The 18,400-nt window shown below is 36.6% G+C and overlaps 2 non-coding genes and 1 pseudogene across 2 annotated transcripts; 1 reads left to right on the forward strand and 2 right to left on the reverse strand.

Annotated features, from left to right (window-relative positions):
• Positions 1-384: 384 nt before the first annotated feature.
• On the reverse strand, positions 385-561 carry LOC122615378 (annotated as a pseudogene).
• A 243-nt stretch (positions 562-804) lies between these two features.
• Positions 805-920, forward strand: LOC122615383. The gene has a single exon (XR_006325832.1). It is a non-coding gene; the product is annotated as a U5 spliceosomal RNA (small nuclear RNA).
• Positions 921-3,488: 2,568 nt separating this feature from the next.
• Positions 3,489-3,685, reverse strand: LOC122615372. The gene has a single exon (XR_006325824.1). It is a non-coding gene; the product is annotated as a U2 spliceosomal RNA (small nuclear RNA).
• Between the last annotated feature and the right edge of the window lie 14,715 nt (positions 3,686-18,400).

An 18,400-nucleotide genomic window follows, 5' to 3' on the forward strand; every position in this document is an offset into this window, starting at 1 on the left:
TATTTAAAACGGACAAAACTTTTAACTGTTAAATTTAAATGCAATTACGAATTGGGGCCAATCAATTTAGCAAAACTATCATAAAGGATTTGTTAATAGCATTTGACAAAGCAATATATCAATTCAATTTTCCAAATCACTTGACAACGCGACGATAGCTAAACAATTTTCGATAGACAAAACCCAGATTGCCTGCCTCCGTCCAAAAGGAATAGTAGCAAAGGAATTGCAAGGCGAAGGACACTTTGCTATGTCAGCGGGATACTATCCCACCATTCGAATTTGCATTTAAGCGGGAGAGATTGTTTTTAACGTCAAGTATGCAGCCATTAGCGAATGGCAATAAGGGTGCTGTGCATTTTTTAGAAATGTTAATATTTATTATTCAGTTGGGTCGAAATCCCGGCGGTAATGCAATACAGGGCCAACCCGCGACAGAGGTGGAGAAAGCCCCTGGCACTCCGACTGATTCCAAAAATCAGTTTAACATTTGTTGTCCTCCAATGGAGGAACTATCAGATGTTAAGCTGATAAGAACAGGTAAAAGGACACGTATAGTATTCCAGACAACAGCGTTTATCGACTAGGCTAATTATCCAGGTAACAAATACATACTCTTTATAGTCCTTTAAACGAACCTGAGGCACTCATTAACTATAAATGTAAGTGTTTATACTAGGTAGCTGCCAAAGTTGCGACAGTTATCTTGAAGTGAGTTTGCCATTCCTACTCAAAGGACTCTTACAATTCCCAAGTATTTCTGGCCAATACTGATCCTAGAGGCATCATCTTGCTGATATAAGGTCACTCTGGTTTCTCTTCAATTGTCGAATAAATCTTTCGCCTTTTACTAAAGATTTCCGTGGAGAGGAACACTTTAATGAGTCTAAACTCAATTTTTATTAAGGCCTGACGGCATATGTTATCGGGCCACTTGATAATATATATTACTTATATACTGTGCGAAGGGGCAGTACTATATAAAACCAGCATATCTAAAATCTGCTGTGGTTTCATATAAGAGAGTGACATACTAATCACAAGGAATTCAAAAATGCTAAGCTAAGTGTTTTTGTATAAGTTTAATTTTACCCATAAATGTTGTGTTATGGTAATCAAAGGCAATAAAGCCTTGTAATTACGCTTTAATTAATCTACATTTTTATACTCGTTACTCGTAGAGTGAAAGGGTATACTAGATTTGTTTAAAAGTATGTAACAGGCAGAAGGAAGCGTTTTCGACCATATAGAGTATATATTATCTTGAACACGATCAATAGCGGAGTCGATCTGGCCTTCAGCATGTTACATAATTTTCCTTACACGACGAAGCAGTAGTTAGTTTAGTTTTCTAAATATGATCTATAGGCGGTACTGAACTTTCAGTATCGTATAATAAACATATGGCAACTCCAACAAGCCAAGTTATAATTTGGGTTTAGTGAACTGACTGGAATAAATTTAGAGTAAACAACCTCAAACAAATCAAGTACTATTACAAAATTTCAAAATGGGAAACTTTTTCTCAAATCATTCGAGGTAACTGCTGGCTTCCATTAGGCAAAAAGGACAACCGAAAAAATTGTTTGTGCGTGAAGAAGCCGAAAGAGTTCGGAAAGTTAAAAATATTCCTGGACTCAGTGCTTCGGTATTGAATTCTTTGCCGACCACGGAACGATCGATTAAGAGCAAACCCTTCAACGTACCATAAAAAACAAGGATACAACGACAGAGCTAGACCGATTTTTGAAAAAAAACTTTTCCAGGCAGTTCTCCTAAAAGGACCAATGCTGGTGTAATGATGTAATATTCTTAGATGAACGCAAGTTTAATCTTTTTGTATGTGACAGCTGGACAATGGATTGCCAGAAACGAAATGTGGAGTTTCAGAAATCAAATGCAAAACACGGCGAAGGAAGTGTGATGAATTAGGCTGCATTTTCATAATAGAAGTGAAAAATATTTCGTTTATTCGTGGCATTATAAATCAAGACAAGTACCTACAGATTTTGAAATAAAATTGGCAACACTTGAGAATTGGATCACTTCGTTCACAAAACTCCAATATCGTGGATATCTAATCTGAATACATACAAAAAAAATCATTAAATATACATATGCCAAAACGCCATAGTGATACCTTAAAAATGAATGGTTTTCATACTAAGTATTAAAAATAATATTATTCTCTAAATTAATTCTAATACTAGACTCGTTGAAAAGTATTTAACAAGCAGAAGGAAGCGTTTCCAACCATATAAAGTATATGGATCAATAGCCGAGTCGATCTGGCCATATACGTCTGTCCGTTTGTCTGTCCGTCCGTATGAACGTCGAGATCTCAGGAACCATAAAAGCTAGAAAGTTGAGATTCTAACTCTAACACTATAACACCCACAAACCGCTTATTAATCTTAACAATGCTAAATCACTATGGGTGGAAATCTACGTAGTGACGACGGTATTCATCGACAGGTAGTTCGCAAAGAGACAAAGTCGCAAAATGGATTGATGCTCTTTACAAGTGCAGAATTTTTAGAAAAGGATTGTGAAGATATGAAGGGAAAGTGAAAAAAAAGCATTTTAAAAAGTGAATAAGGCATACACGTTGAAGCTTAGAGTGAATTGTGTGTTTTTTAACGTTTCGGATTTCGATAATTTTAAAAATGACCCCAATGATTTTGATTTTCACTTTAGTATTTATATCCCTTGCGATTACGAAACTTTTGCCCAAAAACACATATAAGTGAAAACTTCGTTGTTATTTTCATCATGTATGTACATATGAACACATACATACATACATATATGCACATTGGAATATTTTACACCAAATATGAGGATTAGTTTAGTAAAGCACAATTCGACTGGTAAGTATCTAAAAACAAGAGAGAACGCTATTGTCGAGTTCCCCGACTATCTGATACCCGTTACTCAGCTAGTGGAAGGGCGAAGGAGAGTCTTCAACACTGACAATTTTTGGCGGTTTATGGGCGTTAGAGTGGGCGTGGCAAAAAGTTTTTTGGCAAATCTATAGAAATTTACAAGACTAATACAAAAATGAAAAAATATTAAAACATTTTTCAAAAGTGTGGGCGTGGCAGTTTTATGCGGTTTGTGAGCGTTAGAGTGGGCGAGGCAAAAAGTTTGTTGGCAAATCGATAGAAATTTACAAGACTAATACAAAAATTAAAAAATATTAAAACAGTTTTCAAAAGTGTGGGCGTGGCAGTTTTATGCAAAGAGGTGTCGACAAATGATCCCAAATCACTTGACAACGCGACCTAGGCTAAACAATTTTCGATAGTCAAAAACAAGATTTTATTGCCTCCGCCCAAAAAGAATAGTAGCTAACGAAATGCAACGCAAAGGAAACTTTTGCTGTGTCAGCAGGAAACTATTATTGGAATTTGCATTTAAGCGGGCGAGATTATTTTTAACGTTCAATAAGGGGCCTGTGAATTTTTCACAAATGTTAATATTTATTATTCAGTTGGGCTGAGATCCCGGCGGTAATGCAATACCGGGCCAACCCGCGACAGAGGTGGAGCAAGCCCCTAGCACTCCGACTGATTCCAAAAATCAGTTTAACATTTGTTGTCCTCCAATGGAGGAACTATCAGATGTTAAGCTGATAAGAACAGATACTACACTTTTGATCTTAGCCATAAGGCCGAGAAGCGATAACTACTCAGTTCTAAAACGAAGGAGTTCTTGCAATTCCAGCTAAAACCCGTTCGGAATTACTATATTTGAGGGTCTAGAATCCCAAATCGTTATTGCATACTTTAGGGGAGGATTTCCTCACGTCACGAAAATCCTTGGGCAATCTTGTAAGATCAGATGCAGGTATAAATGTACGTATGTATACAGAGTTAAAGGACACGTATAGTATTCCAGACAACAGCGTTTATCGACTAGGCTAATTATCCAGGTAACAAATACATACTCTTTATAGTACTTTAAACGAACCTGAGGCACTCATTAACTATAAATGCAAGTGTTTATACTAGGTAGCTGCCAAAGTTGCGACAGTTATCTTGAAGTGAGTTTGCCATTCCTACTCAAAGGACTCTTACAATTCCCAAGTATTTCTGGCCAATACTGATCCTAGAGGCATCATCTTGCTGATATAAGGTCACTCTGGTTTCTCTTCAATTGTCGAATAAATAGCCGATACTCGACGTCGTTCTGCAAGGCAACAAAATAGCGAGAATCGATCTGTGGAGCAGGTTCAAAATACTGCTGGCCATAGGGAAAGGCGCTTGGATCCTGCTCTTCGCGCAGCTGAGCAAGCAGCCAATAATCGCCGCCATTCTATAAGACGTTTTGATCCCGCTCTTCGCGCAATTGAGCAAGCAGCCGATACTCGACGTCGTTCTGCAAGGCGACAAAATAGCGAGAATCGCTTATTAGAAAGAGAGCGTGATAGGGCTAACAGAGCTAGGGCTAGGGCCGGTAGGGATCGCAGGGCAGTCGAGCAGGCGAGAAATACACTTGCTCGACGAAGTGCACGATTAGCTGCTCGACAAGCAACGATCGATGCAATTAGAAATGTAAGTCAAAGAGTTTGTCAGTATAGAAGCCTTAGTGCAAATAGGGAAGCAGAAAATCTTCGGAATGCACTTCGAAGTCAGGAGATTAGACTTGATATAGCTCAGGAAAATAGGGCTATTAGAATCAGACCTATTGAAATAGAAGCTCTCATAGCTACATTCAATAGGAATGTTAAGCTTGGCCCAGATCAGATTTGCTTTTGTTGCAAAGGGTTGTGGTTCCCCAAGCAAATAAGTAAGCTTTCTAGGTCTTATTTGGAAGAACATTACGAGTTCAGGGAAGAGATATACCAAAATGCAAGACATCTTGCTTTCACTGGTAATCTTTTCAAGTTTTGCAAAACTTGTCACAGCAACATTAAAGCCGGCCGAAAGCCCAAAGGGGCCATTTCAAATGGCTTAGATTTCCCAGAAATTCATAACTCTTTGAGGGGCCTAACTCCCTTGGAAGAACGACTGATTTCACCTCGCCTTCCATTTATGATAATTAAATCAATAGGTCACGAGCGTCAAAGTGCTATTAAAGGAGCAGTTGTCAATGTCCCTATTCCGGTAAGCAATATCGTGACGTCTCTTCCACGAGCTTTCAATGAGGCTGAGGTAATACAGCTCCACCTCAAACGAAGAATGGAATATGGACATGATTTCATGGCAGAAACCATACGGCCTGCCAAAATTGCTGACGCTATTAGGTATTTAGTTAATACTGAGCTTTATAGAAAGCACAATGTGTCAGTTAACGAGCAGTGGATCTCTGACTTCACATCCGATACTGTTCCATTCGTAGCATCACAAGCTGATGTAGCCTTTGTAGAGGGACAACTAGCCATCCAGCAGGAGGATGAAAATTCGGAGGCGCGTAATTCTGATCAGAATACAGAAGCCGAAGAACTAAACCCTGGAGGACAAGAAACACTGCTTGAGAATAACCAGACACATAATGTAGGAATGACAAGAATTACAATAGCTCCAGGTGAGGGCCAAAAGCCTCTCGACGTAATTCTCGACGTGGATTCTGAAGAACTGGCATTCCCTAGCATTAATGCTGGCATAAAAAGACCATCTTCAGAAAGCTACACAACCATAGTTAGATCTGAACTCAGGAATGTAGATAGACGAGGTTGCCGAACTGATAAGTTATTCTTCAATTATAAGAAGTTGGAATTAATAAAAATTCGAAATAATATTTCAACTTGCTTACGTAAGCGGAGTACCTCCAGTGCCATAACAGCTGCTAAAGTCCTGAATGAAGATTTTATGGGCAACCTCATTTGTCATGATGAGGCATATAGGATCCTTAGGGACATTCGCACGTCTCCTGCTCACTGGGAAGATGAGAAGAAAAAGGTCATGGCCATGATTCGCCAATTTGGGCTGCCAACTTTTTTCAAACCTTTATCGGCCGCTGAAACTAGGTGGCCAGAGCTGCTAGTACTGCTCAAGCGCAATGTAGATAGGGTTAATAAAAGTGAAGAAGAAGCTTCAAATTTGCAGTTTAGAGAAAAGGCGCGCCTTATAAGAACAGACCCAGTGACGTGCGCTAGATATTTTGATTACAGATATAGAGAAGTTTTAAAACTTATGAAAAAGCCAGGGGGTGTCTTTGGAAGTAATTTCGTTACTAGCTATTACTGGCGAGTTGAGTTTCAACAGAGAGGTTCGCCTCATATTCACGGCATGTTTTGGCTGAAAGATGCCCCAAAAGTGGATTTAAACAAGGAAGAGTCTATACGTACTGTAATAGCCTTCATTGATCAGTTTGTAACTGTGGATGTTACAAACCCAGATTTGGCTCCGTATATTGAATACCAAAAGCATAAGCACGGGCATTCGTGTCTTAAAAAAGTGCGGGGACAATCTATTTGTCGTTTCGGTATTCCATACCCTCCAATGCCCCAGACGGAAATTTTAAATCCCGAAGCAACTCAAAATTCTCTTCATAACGAAAACTTCAAAGAAATTCGAGATTTTCTACTTCGCAAACATGCAGATGACTTGATTAGCCATTTAAGCATATTTGAAAATTTTCTTTCTCACAACCATGTGAGCCTCAGTTACGAGGACTACATTTATGCTATTAGGTCTAGTTTGAAAAAACCACAGATTTTTCTGAAGAGAACATTTGCAGAAATTCAAGTAAATGCTTATAATAAACACATTCTTTTTATGCAAAAGGGCAAATATGGATATCCAGTTAATTTTGGACCCTTTTGCTTGCTGTAGCTACATTATTAATTATATTAACAAATCCCAACGGGGTATTTCGAAGTTAATGCGAGAAGCAGCTAATGACATTAGAAGAGGCAATTCAAGCATTCGACAAAAGCTACAGTATCTCGGTCACAAGTTTATTTCAGGCACTGAGATATCTGCTCAGGAAGCCGTGTATTGTTGTCTGGGAATGGCGTTGTCCGAAGCAAGTAATAAGTGCGTTCATATCAACACCTTCCCTCCAGAACAACGAGTTCGTATGCTTAGACCTACACGCGACCTTCAAAATATGCCTCAGAATTCAACTGATATATTTCTGAAAGGATTGCTGGATAGATACGAACAAAGACCAGATTTTCATGAAGGCCTGTGTTTAGCCGATTTTTCAGCAAATTTTGAGTTTTCGAAAAGCCGTAGAAGTACTCGTCAGAGGGCAAATAGTGACGATGAAACTGAAGAAGGCAATGACGTGTTAGGAGAAGTATATTTTCCGCTCCGAGATGGAAGCGGTTTTATTAGGGAAAGAAATAGGGCTAGTATTATTAGGTATAGGCCATTTAATATTAATACAGATAGGATTAACTATTTTAGATCATTAGTTATGCTCTTTTCTCCGTGGCGAAACGAACAGGTAGATTTAATTCAAAGAAATTGCGAGGATTTTTATAAGGAGAATGAGGAGGCTATTAAAGACAACTTTGAAAAGTATAATGCCATAGATAGTTTAGAAGACGCGCTTAGAAGGGCCATGGAAGCAGATAGTATAGAAGAAAATGAAGAAGAGGAGGTCGAACATAATGAGGAGTTTACGGCATTAGCTATTCCTGAAATATCTTCTCAAATTAATGTTTTAAACTTAAACAACAATTTGTTAGATGTTGATCCGGATAGCAATATCCGGGTAATAAAGCTTCCGCCACTTATATCCCCTTTAAACTTAGCCAATTTAGTAAGATCTCTAAATTTGGAGCAAAAAACTTTCCTTACTCATGTCTTGCATAATGCAAGGACAAATCGAACCTTTTATGAGTTCGTAGGTGGCGGAGCAGGTGTCGGCAAAAGTAGATTAATATCAACGTTATTTCAGTCCCTATCCAAGGAGTATAATGGTAGAGTAGGATGCGACCCAACTTCGGTAAAAATTTTACTGTGTGCTCCCACAGGCAAAGCTGCTTTCGGAATCGGAGGATCCACTCTTCATTCCATGTTCTCTCTCCCTGTAAATCAGGCTGGGTCCGCATTTAGAAGTTTAAGTCCTGATTTGTTGAATACCCTTCGTTCAAGATTTATTGATCTTAAAATTCTTATAATAGACGAAATTTCTATGGTCGGTGCAACAATGTTTTCTCATTTAGACTCTCGCCTAAAGCAAATATTTTCTAATGTTGAAACTCCTTTCGGAGGTATTTCGGTTATCGTGTTCGGCGATCTTAGACAGTTGCGGCCCGTATGTGATCGCTGGATTTTTCAGGCCCCGTCGCATGATCCATACAGTGCTATATTTGGATCGTATCTGTGGAGTCCTTTTAGGTTATTTGAACTCACAGAGATAATGCGACAGCGAGATGACCAACCGTTTGCAATTGCACTTAATAACATGGCATCCGGCCAAATGACGTCTGATGATATTAGCTTGCTTAGATCTAGAATTTCCGATGAAAGTCAAATTCCACAATAGGTACAATAGGGAGAAGCTTAACTCGATACCGACTGCTCAATTTCTCTCGGAAGCTTTAGACTCAGTTAAGTCCGCTCAAATAAGCTTAGAGCAGAGGAACAGATGTCTGGAACAAGCTAGGTCCCTTAAAACATCTGAGACACAAGGATTGTGTACCTCGCTCACTTTAAAAACCACTGCCAAATATATGATGACGGTCAATGTAGATACATCAGATGGTCTCGTAAACGGAGCCACTGGTGTCCTTAGAGAGATAGGCTTCAGTACGTCCAACACTCCAGATCTTCTTTGGATACAATTTTTAGATGAAAGCATAGGAGTAAATGCGCGTTCTAAGCGCAGACATTGTGAGGAGGCTTCATGGACGCCGATTTCGAAAATTATAAAAAGTTTTCAAATTAATTATAATCAGGCAACTACAATTGACCGAAAGCAGTTTCCAGTGGTTCCTGCAGAAGCAATAACTATTCATAAAAGTCAAGGCGCTACGTACAGTAAAGTGGTAGTTCACACTAACTCCAGCATGCAGAGAGCTGCACTGTATGTAGCCTGTAGTAGAGCCACAACTGCGGCAGGTCTTTTCATTATTGGACCTTTTGTCCCCCCAAGATCCGCTCAGGATTCAGCTTCAGAAGCAGAGCTCCGAGAATTGCGTTCCACTAAGCTACTGAATACCCATCATAATCAATAGTCCGAATCTTCATATTTTTTTCCATAATACGGAAAGTTTACACTGCCACAAGCGATGTTTGTTCCGATCGTCTAATGCTTAGGTCTTCTCTTTTGTGCTTCGTTGAAGCATCAACATACTCAAATGAAGTATACGAAATTCCTGGCTTTACCACAGCAGTGAGATTAGATTGCCAGTCAGTAGCTAGCGGAGCCCGACCAAAAAGAGGCATTCTCGTTTTTATTCGAAACGAACTATTTGAGAATGTTAGTCTTTGCTCAAGTGGTCGATTTTATTCAAATATTTCAAATTTAGCCTCTCCAGTGTTTGAGTTTGCTATCTTTAAGTACCGATCTTTAGGGATTATTGTTTTATATAAAAGTCCGACCTATCCCTTAAAGAAGTTTGAAACTGAATTTAAGGAGTTATTTCAGCAGCACACATTTTTAAATAGTAATTGTTTAGTGTTAGGAGATTTTAACTTGTGCCTCCACTCCATCTCTGGCTGCTGCAAGCAAATTTTCGATTTCTTAGTAGATGTAAAGGGTTTTGGTTCTTTGCTAGATTTGGATTCGTCTACAACCAATTGCAATACACATATTGATTGGGCGTTTTCAAATATTTTCGATAATCGGGCCACTGCGCGCACATTTGAGACCACATATAGTTACCACAGCACAGTGGTTGCACTTGTAGGGGACCGCGGCCATAAATAGTTCCCGTTGAGATATCGTTATGAAATTTTTACTGTAAGTTCTTTGAAAAATAAGAATTGGAAAAAATCTAAAAAATGGGCGTGGTCGTTAGTATTTACGCCCACTAAAATGCAAAAACCAAAAAATACACCTAAAAGTATGCTTCAATTTTGTTAATATAAAAGAATATTGTGAAGAATATTAAGACAAAAACAGGGCGGCAGCATTCTTTTGTGTAAGATAACTCAGCCGTCTGCAAAGTTCTACAGCTGAATTTTTTTTAAATATATCTATAAACACAGACCAATATTTTAAAATTAATTTCATCGTGCTATCAGGTGCCCATAACTTTTGAAAAATGAGTTTTTTTAACATTTAATGCTTAAAAAGACACAGGAAAAAGTGCAGTTACAAGAAGCGTCTGTAGAAAACGGTAAGAAAAGAATGGGGAGAAATATAATAAGCAAAATTGTTGACACAAACATAATTGACAAACACAAATGATGATTACAAAAGAAACATCACAAAAACATAGGACATTCAGCAAAATACGGCGAAAACTTAACCTTGAAGATTGCAAGACAGCTTGAGTTTATTATTGTTTACACGAATGTTTGCAAATATTTGCAGCTAGACTTACGATTTTTATTTCCTTAAAACATGGACAAATCCAGTGATAGCACTCATTAAGGGGGGATCAGGGGGCAATATATCTAAAAGTTTACCTAAACTAGGAAAATGACGTTCACATAATACACAAAAAAGGTATAATCCATCAAAAATTCACCAAATATGATAAATCAATTCAATGATTTTCACATTTAGAATTTATTAAAGTAAATACCTGAAACTTTAAAATTCATTTTAAATAATTAAAATTGGACCTATCAATCGCACGTTTGACCACTTTGAAATTCACTTTTGTTGCGACGAAAAGCAATCAAAACTCCGCTGTACTGCAAAAATGAACAATTGTTCTCCCTTTACACTCTATTTTTAGAATGCCTCATTAGAGTTAAGACAAAACGGTCTTGGCATACACATATTTGGACATTTTAGAGACAATCTGGTTACTTTTTGTAAATATTTGGAAATTTTTTTTTTGATTTTTGGCCTATGGGCGCAACCACTGTGCACAGTGGTATATTAGTTAGCGTTAGGGAGGCAGATTAGGTATTGTAGTTATTTAATTAAATATAAACTAAATAAGTATTTATAATGTATCATTATAATTATTTATTATTAAAAAAAAAAAAAAAAATCCAAAAAAAAATTAAAATTATTATTATTAAAAAAACACAAAAAAACCTAAAAAAATAATTAATATTTTTAAATAAGTCTGATAATTTAATTTAATTTAAAACAAAAACAAGGAAAACCCACAAAAAAAATTAAGTAAAAACAAAAAAAAATCTAAAAAAAATAATTAATATTTTTAAATAAGTTTGATAATTTAATTTAATTTAATTTAAAAATTCATTTTTTAATTATTTAATTTAATAATAACAATATCTATGCCTCCGTATGCTACGGACAAACAAAATTTTTGGGGAACATGGAGTTTTTAAAATATTTCAAAGTTTGAAAACTCAAGTCGACTCGTAGGTCCCCAAAATTGATTTTGGTTTAAACGACCCCGTTGTAACTCAACGGCCTCCACGTGGTGTTCCCTGGGTACCGATTTCAAAATTTTAATCGGAAGCTAATTCGAGCGGCGAAAAGTTACGTAAATATGAAGGCATATTTATTGTTTTTTAAATTTAGCTGCTGAGTAACGGGTATCTAATAGTCGGGGAACTCGACTATAGCGTTCTCTCTTGTTTTCTTTATGAAGAGTCACTGAACTTAATGTGCCTTAAAGCTTCAAGAATGGATCAGGTTTGTCTAAACTTAATTAATTTTTTTTATATGTGTTTTGTCGTTCATTGTTTGTCGTGTTTGTTCTCTGCTCTGTCGATATGTGACTTGTTTCTCATTTATTTATCAAGAAACATTTTATAACATACTTTTTGTGTTCAATATAGTCGCATACCAGTGATTATATTACAATATTATTGGAAGATAGGGATGCCGGAAATATATCGAATAATATTTTTCCAATCAATATATTTATATCGCGATATTGGTTTTGGCAATATATCAAATATGCGATATTTTTTTTTGGGTCGTATTTGATACTTTTGCGTTGGTCACATTTGCATTGGAAAAACCACGACCATGAGCGTCATGCAAATAATAGAAAATGATTCTGATATTAAAAACGGCACTGCCAAGTGCAAAATATGCGCAAAAACTATTAAAACAAGCGGGATCTCTACTAACCTAGTGTCCCACATTAAAAATAGGCACTATAATATATATCTGAAATGCCAAAAAATGGTAAGCATTTAAATCATGTGGCGCGTTTTCTAAAATTAATTAGAATAAGTTTAAAATGAAATTAAAATATATTTAATTTGTTATTTAGAAATATATGTACATACATCTTTTTATCATGGGACGGATATATTTTTGTTGATATTAAAGAAAAATTTTAAAATATCGAAAATATCGTATATATTTATATTTTTAAATGATATATATCAATATCAATTTTTTTTAATATCGAAAAAATCATCGATACGATATTTTAAAAATTTTCGGCAACCCTATTGGAAGATGCCTGCTCAGAGTTAGGTATTAACCGTTTCAAGTGGACAACTCTTACTACTGACAGCGCTAGTAATATGAAGTGCGCTGCCAAACTTTTCTTGGGGCCCGGAAAGCATGTTCCGTGCTTCGCACAAAATATTTACTTGGTTGTCGATGATTCCATTAAGAAAATACAGTCGTTTTCCAATATTTTGGATAAAATAAAGCGAATTGTTATGCACTTCAAGCACAGCACGGCAATGATGCCCCTATGGAGAAAGGCGCAAGCCGATGAGGGCACTCCGGAAGGAAAAATAAAAACTCTAGTTCAAAATGTAGACACCAGGTAGAACTCGTGTCTTGATATGATGCAATCATTCCCGAACCAAGCCATCAAAGCCGCAGTTATTTTGATTAATAAATCTGAACGCGGTAACAATTATATTTAGGGACTTATGTAGTCTCCTTCAGCCTTTTAAAGCAGCCACGGAACAGATAAGTGGTGAGCAGTATGTCCCTGTCAACTTAGTGATTCCCTTAATAACTTTGATAGCGAACCAAATTCAAAAATTAAACATAGACGTAAACATAAACGTAGACAGAGAACGGAAAGCTAGCCAAGGAGGCGCTTGTGAGGATTTCGAATAAAAGATTTCAGTCATTCCAGCAAAATAAAATCTTGGTAAAAGCTTCGTTCCTAAATCCTAGATTTGAAAAAATGTACTTATTACCAATGATGGTGAAGGAGGCGGTGTTTGACATTAATACTGAAAACACAATGTCTGCCCAAGAAAGGCGGGTATGTCATCAAGCTAAAATTTTGCTTAGTAATAATAATAATAATAAGTAATCCCTAATTTAATAATGTAAAAGTAAATAATTTACTCAGTTTTGCACCATCCGTTATTCGGTCATGTTTTTGCACTTCTTTCTTTCTCATCAGCAATAGAACGGCAGATTTACCGTTAAGTGCTTTTTGCATTTATTATTCGTTGTCAGAATGCAGAAAATCACTCTGTTCCACAATTTTATAGTTGATTTGTTGAATTTGTAACTTAGTATCTAATTATTTACTGCAAATTGAAGAAGCTGTCTTCTGATAAAGAAAATAGTATTATCTCCCTATTGCTGAGAAGCTGCAAATTAGTCAATCAGTGGTTGTCAAGGTGCAGAAAAGACAAAATGTTTGTGCTGAAAATAATTTGAATGTTCGCCGTTGAGTACATGCCGTTGGTTTTTGTTTTCGAATTATTACTTTTCCATTTCTTCTTTTTCTATTAACGCCTAATTGTAAGAAATAAACAAGGTGTTCAATAAAAAAAAGTTTTTGTCATTTACTTATTCGTTTAATATTTATGTGAGCTCAAAAATGAAAACGTTGATCGTGGGAATCACTTTTGCTCCCCACTCTATATATATATTATATATAACATTTCAAATTTTGCATAAAATTAGAAATTCGCATACTAATTATTTAAACTTTTACAGGTTTCTGATGTCGACAGTTCTCAGGATTTGGGGGACTTCATGTGCCGCCATAACACCTCCATTGCAAGAGACTTGGACAATAAAAACAATGAGAGCAAGGAGCTTAAATTATATTTTAGCTTGCCCCAAGCTGCATGGGAAAGTAATCCAATTGAGGTATGGAAAGGCCACAAGTCAACAATGCCAGGCCTTTACCGCTTGGCCATGAGGTACCTGTTAACTGTTAATGTGTAATGTGCGACGCACGAAGCCGAATGACGGACACACATATTACTCAACGAGTGTTCTTAAAATCACTTAATTCTAAGTACTGGCATTAATATATGAAATTTTTAATACTTTTTTTGTTATTATTTATTATAATTGAGAAATTAACGCATAATTAAAATTATGCGGAATTTTGGATTAGCTATAGCAGCTGAGGGCCTTAATCTAGTTTTTTTGTATCTTCCAAAAGTAATTCAAAATATGGGTATTGCTGCTAAAAAAAAAGCATATTTCAGCAAGACAATGATCCCAAACGCCAAATTTTCAGTCGCTGAAGTGGCTACCGCAATCTCCTGATATGAATCCCATAGAAAATTTGTGGAGCCATGTCAAATCCCAACTGGCAAAATTTGCAGTCGCTCCAAGTGGAATGATGGAGCTGTGGGAAAGAACAAAGGACGTCTGAAATGGTGCTACGCTATACCCAAAGTATGCCAAATCGCATAACGGAGCTAAAAAAATCAAAAGGGTTATGGACTCATTATTAAAATAATCGCAAATAAAATTTTCGTTTAATATATAACCCCAGTGCATAACTGTAACAATTGACTTTTTTTACATTTTGCTTCGGCATATTTATTCCAAATGATCAAATCGCTTCACAAGCGATAGTCAAATATAGTAGCAACAAAACAAGACTAAGATTATTATCGTACTTAAAATAGGAGAGAAGGTACTGACCGTTGAAGTTAGAATATGCAACTGGTGTTACAGTTTTGCTCGTCAGTGCATGTATGTAAGCAGTTGGCAGCATTGGTTGGAGAGACAAGAGTTGGCAGCACTAGAAGTCAAGAGTCGATCGAGAGTCAGCGGAGAATAAGAAAGAGGTGGCTACAAAGAAGCCGAGCTGAACTAAAGTAGACAAGCCGTAGTCGAGAGTTGTAGAGAGCCGTAGTAGAAGCAGTAACCTAAAGCCGTAATCTAAAGCTGTAATCTCAAGCCGTAGAAGCCGTTATCCAGTGCTGTTGTCAAGCTGCTTTTGTCTCTTACTTATTATAAACATTCGCCGAGCTGAGAACTTTAACTATTCCTTGTATTACTACATAAATACCTATTAATTATCAATAAACTACATATAAACATATATCTACATTTGGGGGCTCAACCTTGCCTAACCGTGCCGGATTGTGCGTGATCAAAAGGCTGAAAGTGTGCTGATAAACAGTTAAATGTGCCGAAACTGTAAAAGAATATGAGAAGAGGAAATACGCCAAAAAAAACCGCAAGTACACCGAGAAAAGCCGCTCCGAAACCAGCAGTGCAACAGAGACAGGACATTGAAGCGAAACCTTTAGCTGTGCCAAAGTCGTTGGAGCCGTCGAAACCAGCAGTGCAAGAGGGACAACAATATAACACGATCTGCGACAGGAAAATTGTGAATCTCGGGGAAATTGTGAAGTTGCTGAGCATACAATGCCAAAATGCTCAGAGACCACAAAACTGGGCGAGAGAAAGAAACGAGAAGCCGAATCGTTTCATGAATACGTTTTGCAGATGAGGCAAATTGCCATGTACAGCTGCAAGACTTACGATGAACTACAGAGTCAGTATTTAATTTACGAGCAGATGAAAGAACGCGAACCAGTTCATAAACATACAGCCGGATCAGGGAAAAAAGCCGAATATGGAGGAATAGTACCGCATTGTTTTAATTGCGGATCCATAGATCATTTTAGGAAGGATTGTCAAGCTGCAACTAAATGTATCAAGTGCGGCGAAAGTGGAAAGTGGGTCGAGAAATTGTCCAAAAGCTGTGCAAAGCGTAAGAGTGATTCGAGACAACAACCGCCTTATATCTGTTGTCATCAATAAAGTTGCGATCGATTGTCTCGTTGACACAGGCGCTGATGTATCTATCATAAAAGCTTATCTGTCTACAAACTTCGAAAATGTCCTCACCATAACCGAGTCGTTGAAAAGTGCAGAGGCGTTTAATGGCAAGTGTGTTTAAAACCTGTGTGTTATTTAAAAATAAAAACGTATCTTTACTTTTATTATAGATGATGGTTATAAGACCAAAGAAATTACATACGCAATCGATTTTATTACTTGCCTGGATGTGTAGGAGCACTGACTAAGATTTTGAGTTCTGTGGAAGACGTAGCGTTTACCTGCGATGCTGTTACGATTCCAAACTCGAGTCTCACAGTTACAGCTAATTTTCTTTATGAAGAGTCGCTGAACTTAATGTGCCTTAAAGCTTCAAGAATGGATCAGGTTTGTCTAAACTTAATTAATTTTTTTTATATGTGTTTTGTCGTCCATTGTTTGTCGTGTTTGTCTTGTGCTCTGTCGATATGTGACTTGTTTCTTATTTATTTATCAAGAAACATTTTAAAACATACTTTTTGTGTTCAATATAGTCGCATACCAGTGATTATATTACAATATTATTGGAAGATAGGGATGCCGGAAATATATCGAATAATATTTTTCCAATCAATATATTTATATCGCGATATTGGTTTTGGCAATATATCAAATATGCGATATTTTTTTTTGGGTCGTATTTGATACTTTTGCGTTGCTCACATTTGCATTGGAAAAACCACGACCATGAGCGTCATGCAAATAAAAGAAAATGATTCTGATATTAAAAACGGCACTGCCAAGTGCAAAATATGCGCAAAAACTATTAAAACAAGCGGGATCTCTACTAACCTAGTGTCCCACATTAAAAATAGGCACTATAATATATATCTGAAATGCCAAAAAATGGTAAGCATTTAAAGTCATGTGGCGCGTTTTCTAAAATTAATTAGAATAAGTTTATAATGAAATTAAAATATATTTAATTTGTTATTTAGAAATATATGTACATACATCTTTTTATCATGGGACGGATATATTTTTGTTGATATTAAAGAAAAATTTTAAAATATCGAAAATATCGTATATATTTATATTTTTAAATGATATATATTAATATCAATTTTTTTTAATATCGAAAAAATCATCGATACGATATTTTAAAAATTTTCGGCAACCCTATTGGAAGATGCCTGCTCAGAGTTAGGTATTAACCGTTTCAAGTGGACAACTCTTACTACTGACAGCGCTAGTAATATGAAGTGCGCTGCCAAACTTTTCTTGGGGCCCGGAAAGCATGTTCCGTGCTTCGCACAAAATATTTACTTGGTTGTCGATGATTCCATTAAGAAAATACAGTCGTTTTCCAATATTTTGGATAAAATAAAGCGAATTGTTATGCACTTCAAGCACAGCACGGCAATGATGCCCCTATGGAGAAAGGCGCAAGCCGATGAGGGCACTCCGGAAGGAAAAATAAAAACTCTAGTTCAAAATGTAGACACCAGGTAGAACTCGTGTCTTGATATGATGCAATCATTCCCGAACCAAGCCATCAAAGCCGCAGTTATTTTGATTAATAAATCTGAACGCGGTAACAATTATATTTAGGGACTTATGTAGTCTCCTTCAGCCTTTTAAAGCAGCCACGGAACAGATAAGTGGTGAGCAGTATGTCCCTGTCAACTTAGTGATTCCCTTAATAACTTTGATAGCGAACCAAATTCAAAAATTAAACATAGACGTAAACATAAACGTAGACAGAGAACGGAAAGCTAGCCAAGGAGGCGCTTGTGAGGATTTCGAATAAAAGATTTCAGTCATTCCAGCAAAATAAAATCTTGGTAAAAGCTTCGTTCCTAAATCCTAGATTTGAAAAAATGTACTTATTACCAATGATGGTGAAGGAGGCGGTGTTTGACATTAATACTGAAAACACAATGTCTGCCCAAGAAAGGCGGGTATGTCATCAAGCTAAAATTTTGCTTAGTAATAATAATAATAATAAGTAATCCCTAATTTAATAATGTAAAAGTAAATAATTTACTCAGTTTTGCACCATCCGTTATTCGGTCATGTTTTTGCACTTCTTTCTTTCTCATCAGCAATAGAACGGCAGATTTACCGTTAAGTGCTTTTTGCATTTATTATTCGTTGTCAGAATGCAGAAAATCACTCTGTTCCACAATTTTATAGTTGATTTGTTGAATTTGTAACTTAGTATCTAATTATTTACTGCAAATTGAAGAAGCTGTCTTCTGATAAAGAAAATAGTATTATCTCCCTATTGCTGAGAAGCTGCAAATTAGTCAATCAGTGGTTGTCAAGGTGCAGAAAAGACAAAATGTTTGTGCTGAAAATAATTTGAATGTTCGCCGTTGAGTACATGCCGTTG

The sequence above is a fragment of the Drosophila teissieri genome, chromosome 2R (assembly GCF_016746235.2).
Source record: "Drosophila teissieri strain GT53w chromosome 2R, Prin_Dtei_1.1, whole genome shotgun sequence".
NCBI lineage: Eukaryota > Metazoa > Arthropoda > Insecta > Diptera > Drosophilidae > Drosophila > Drosophila teissieri.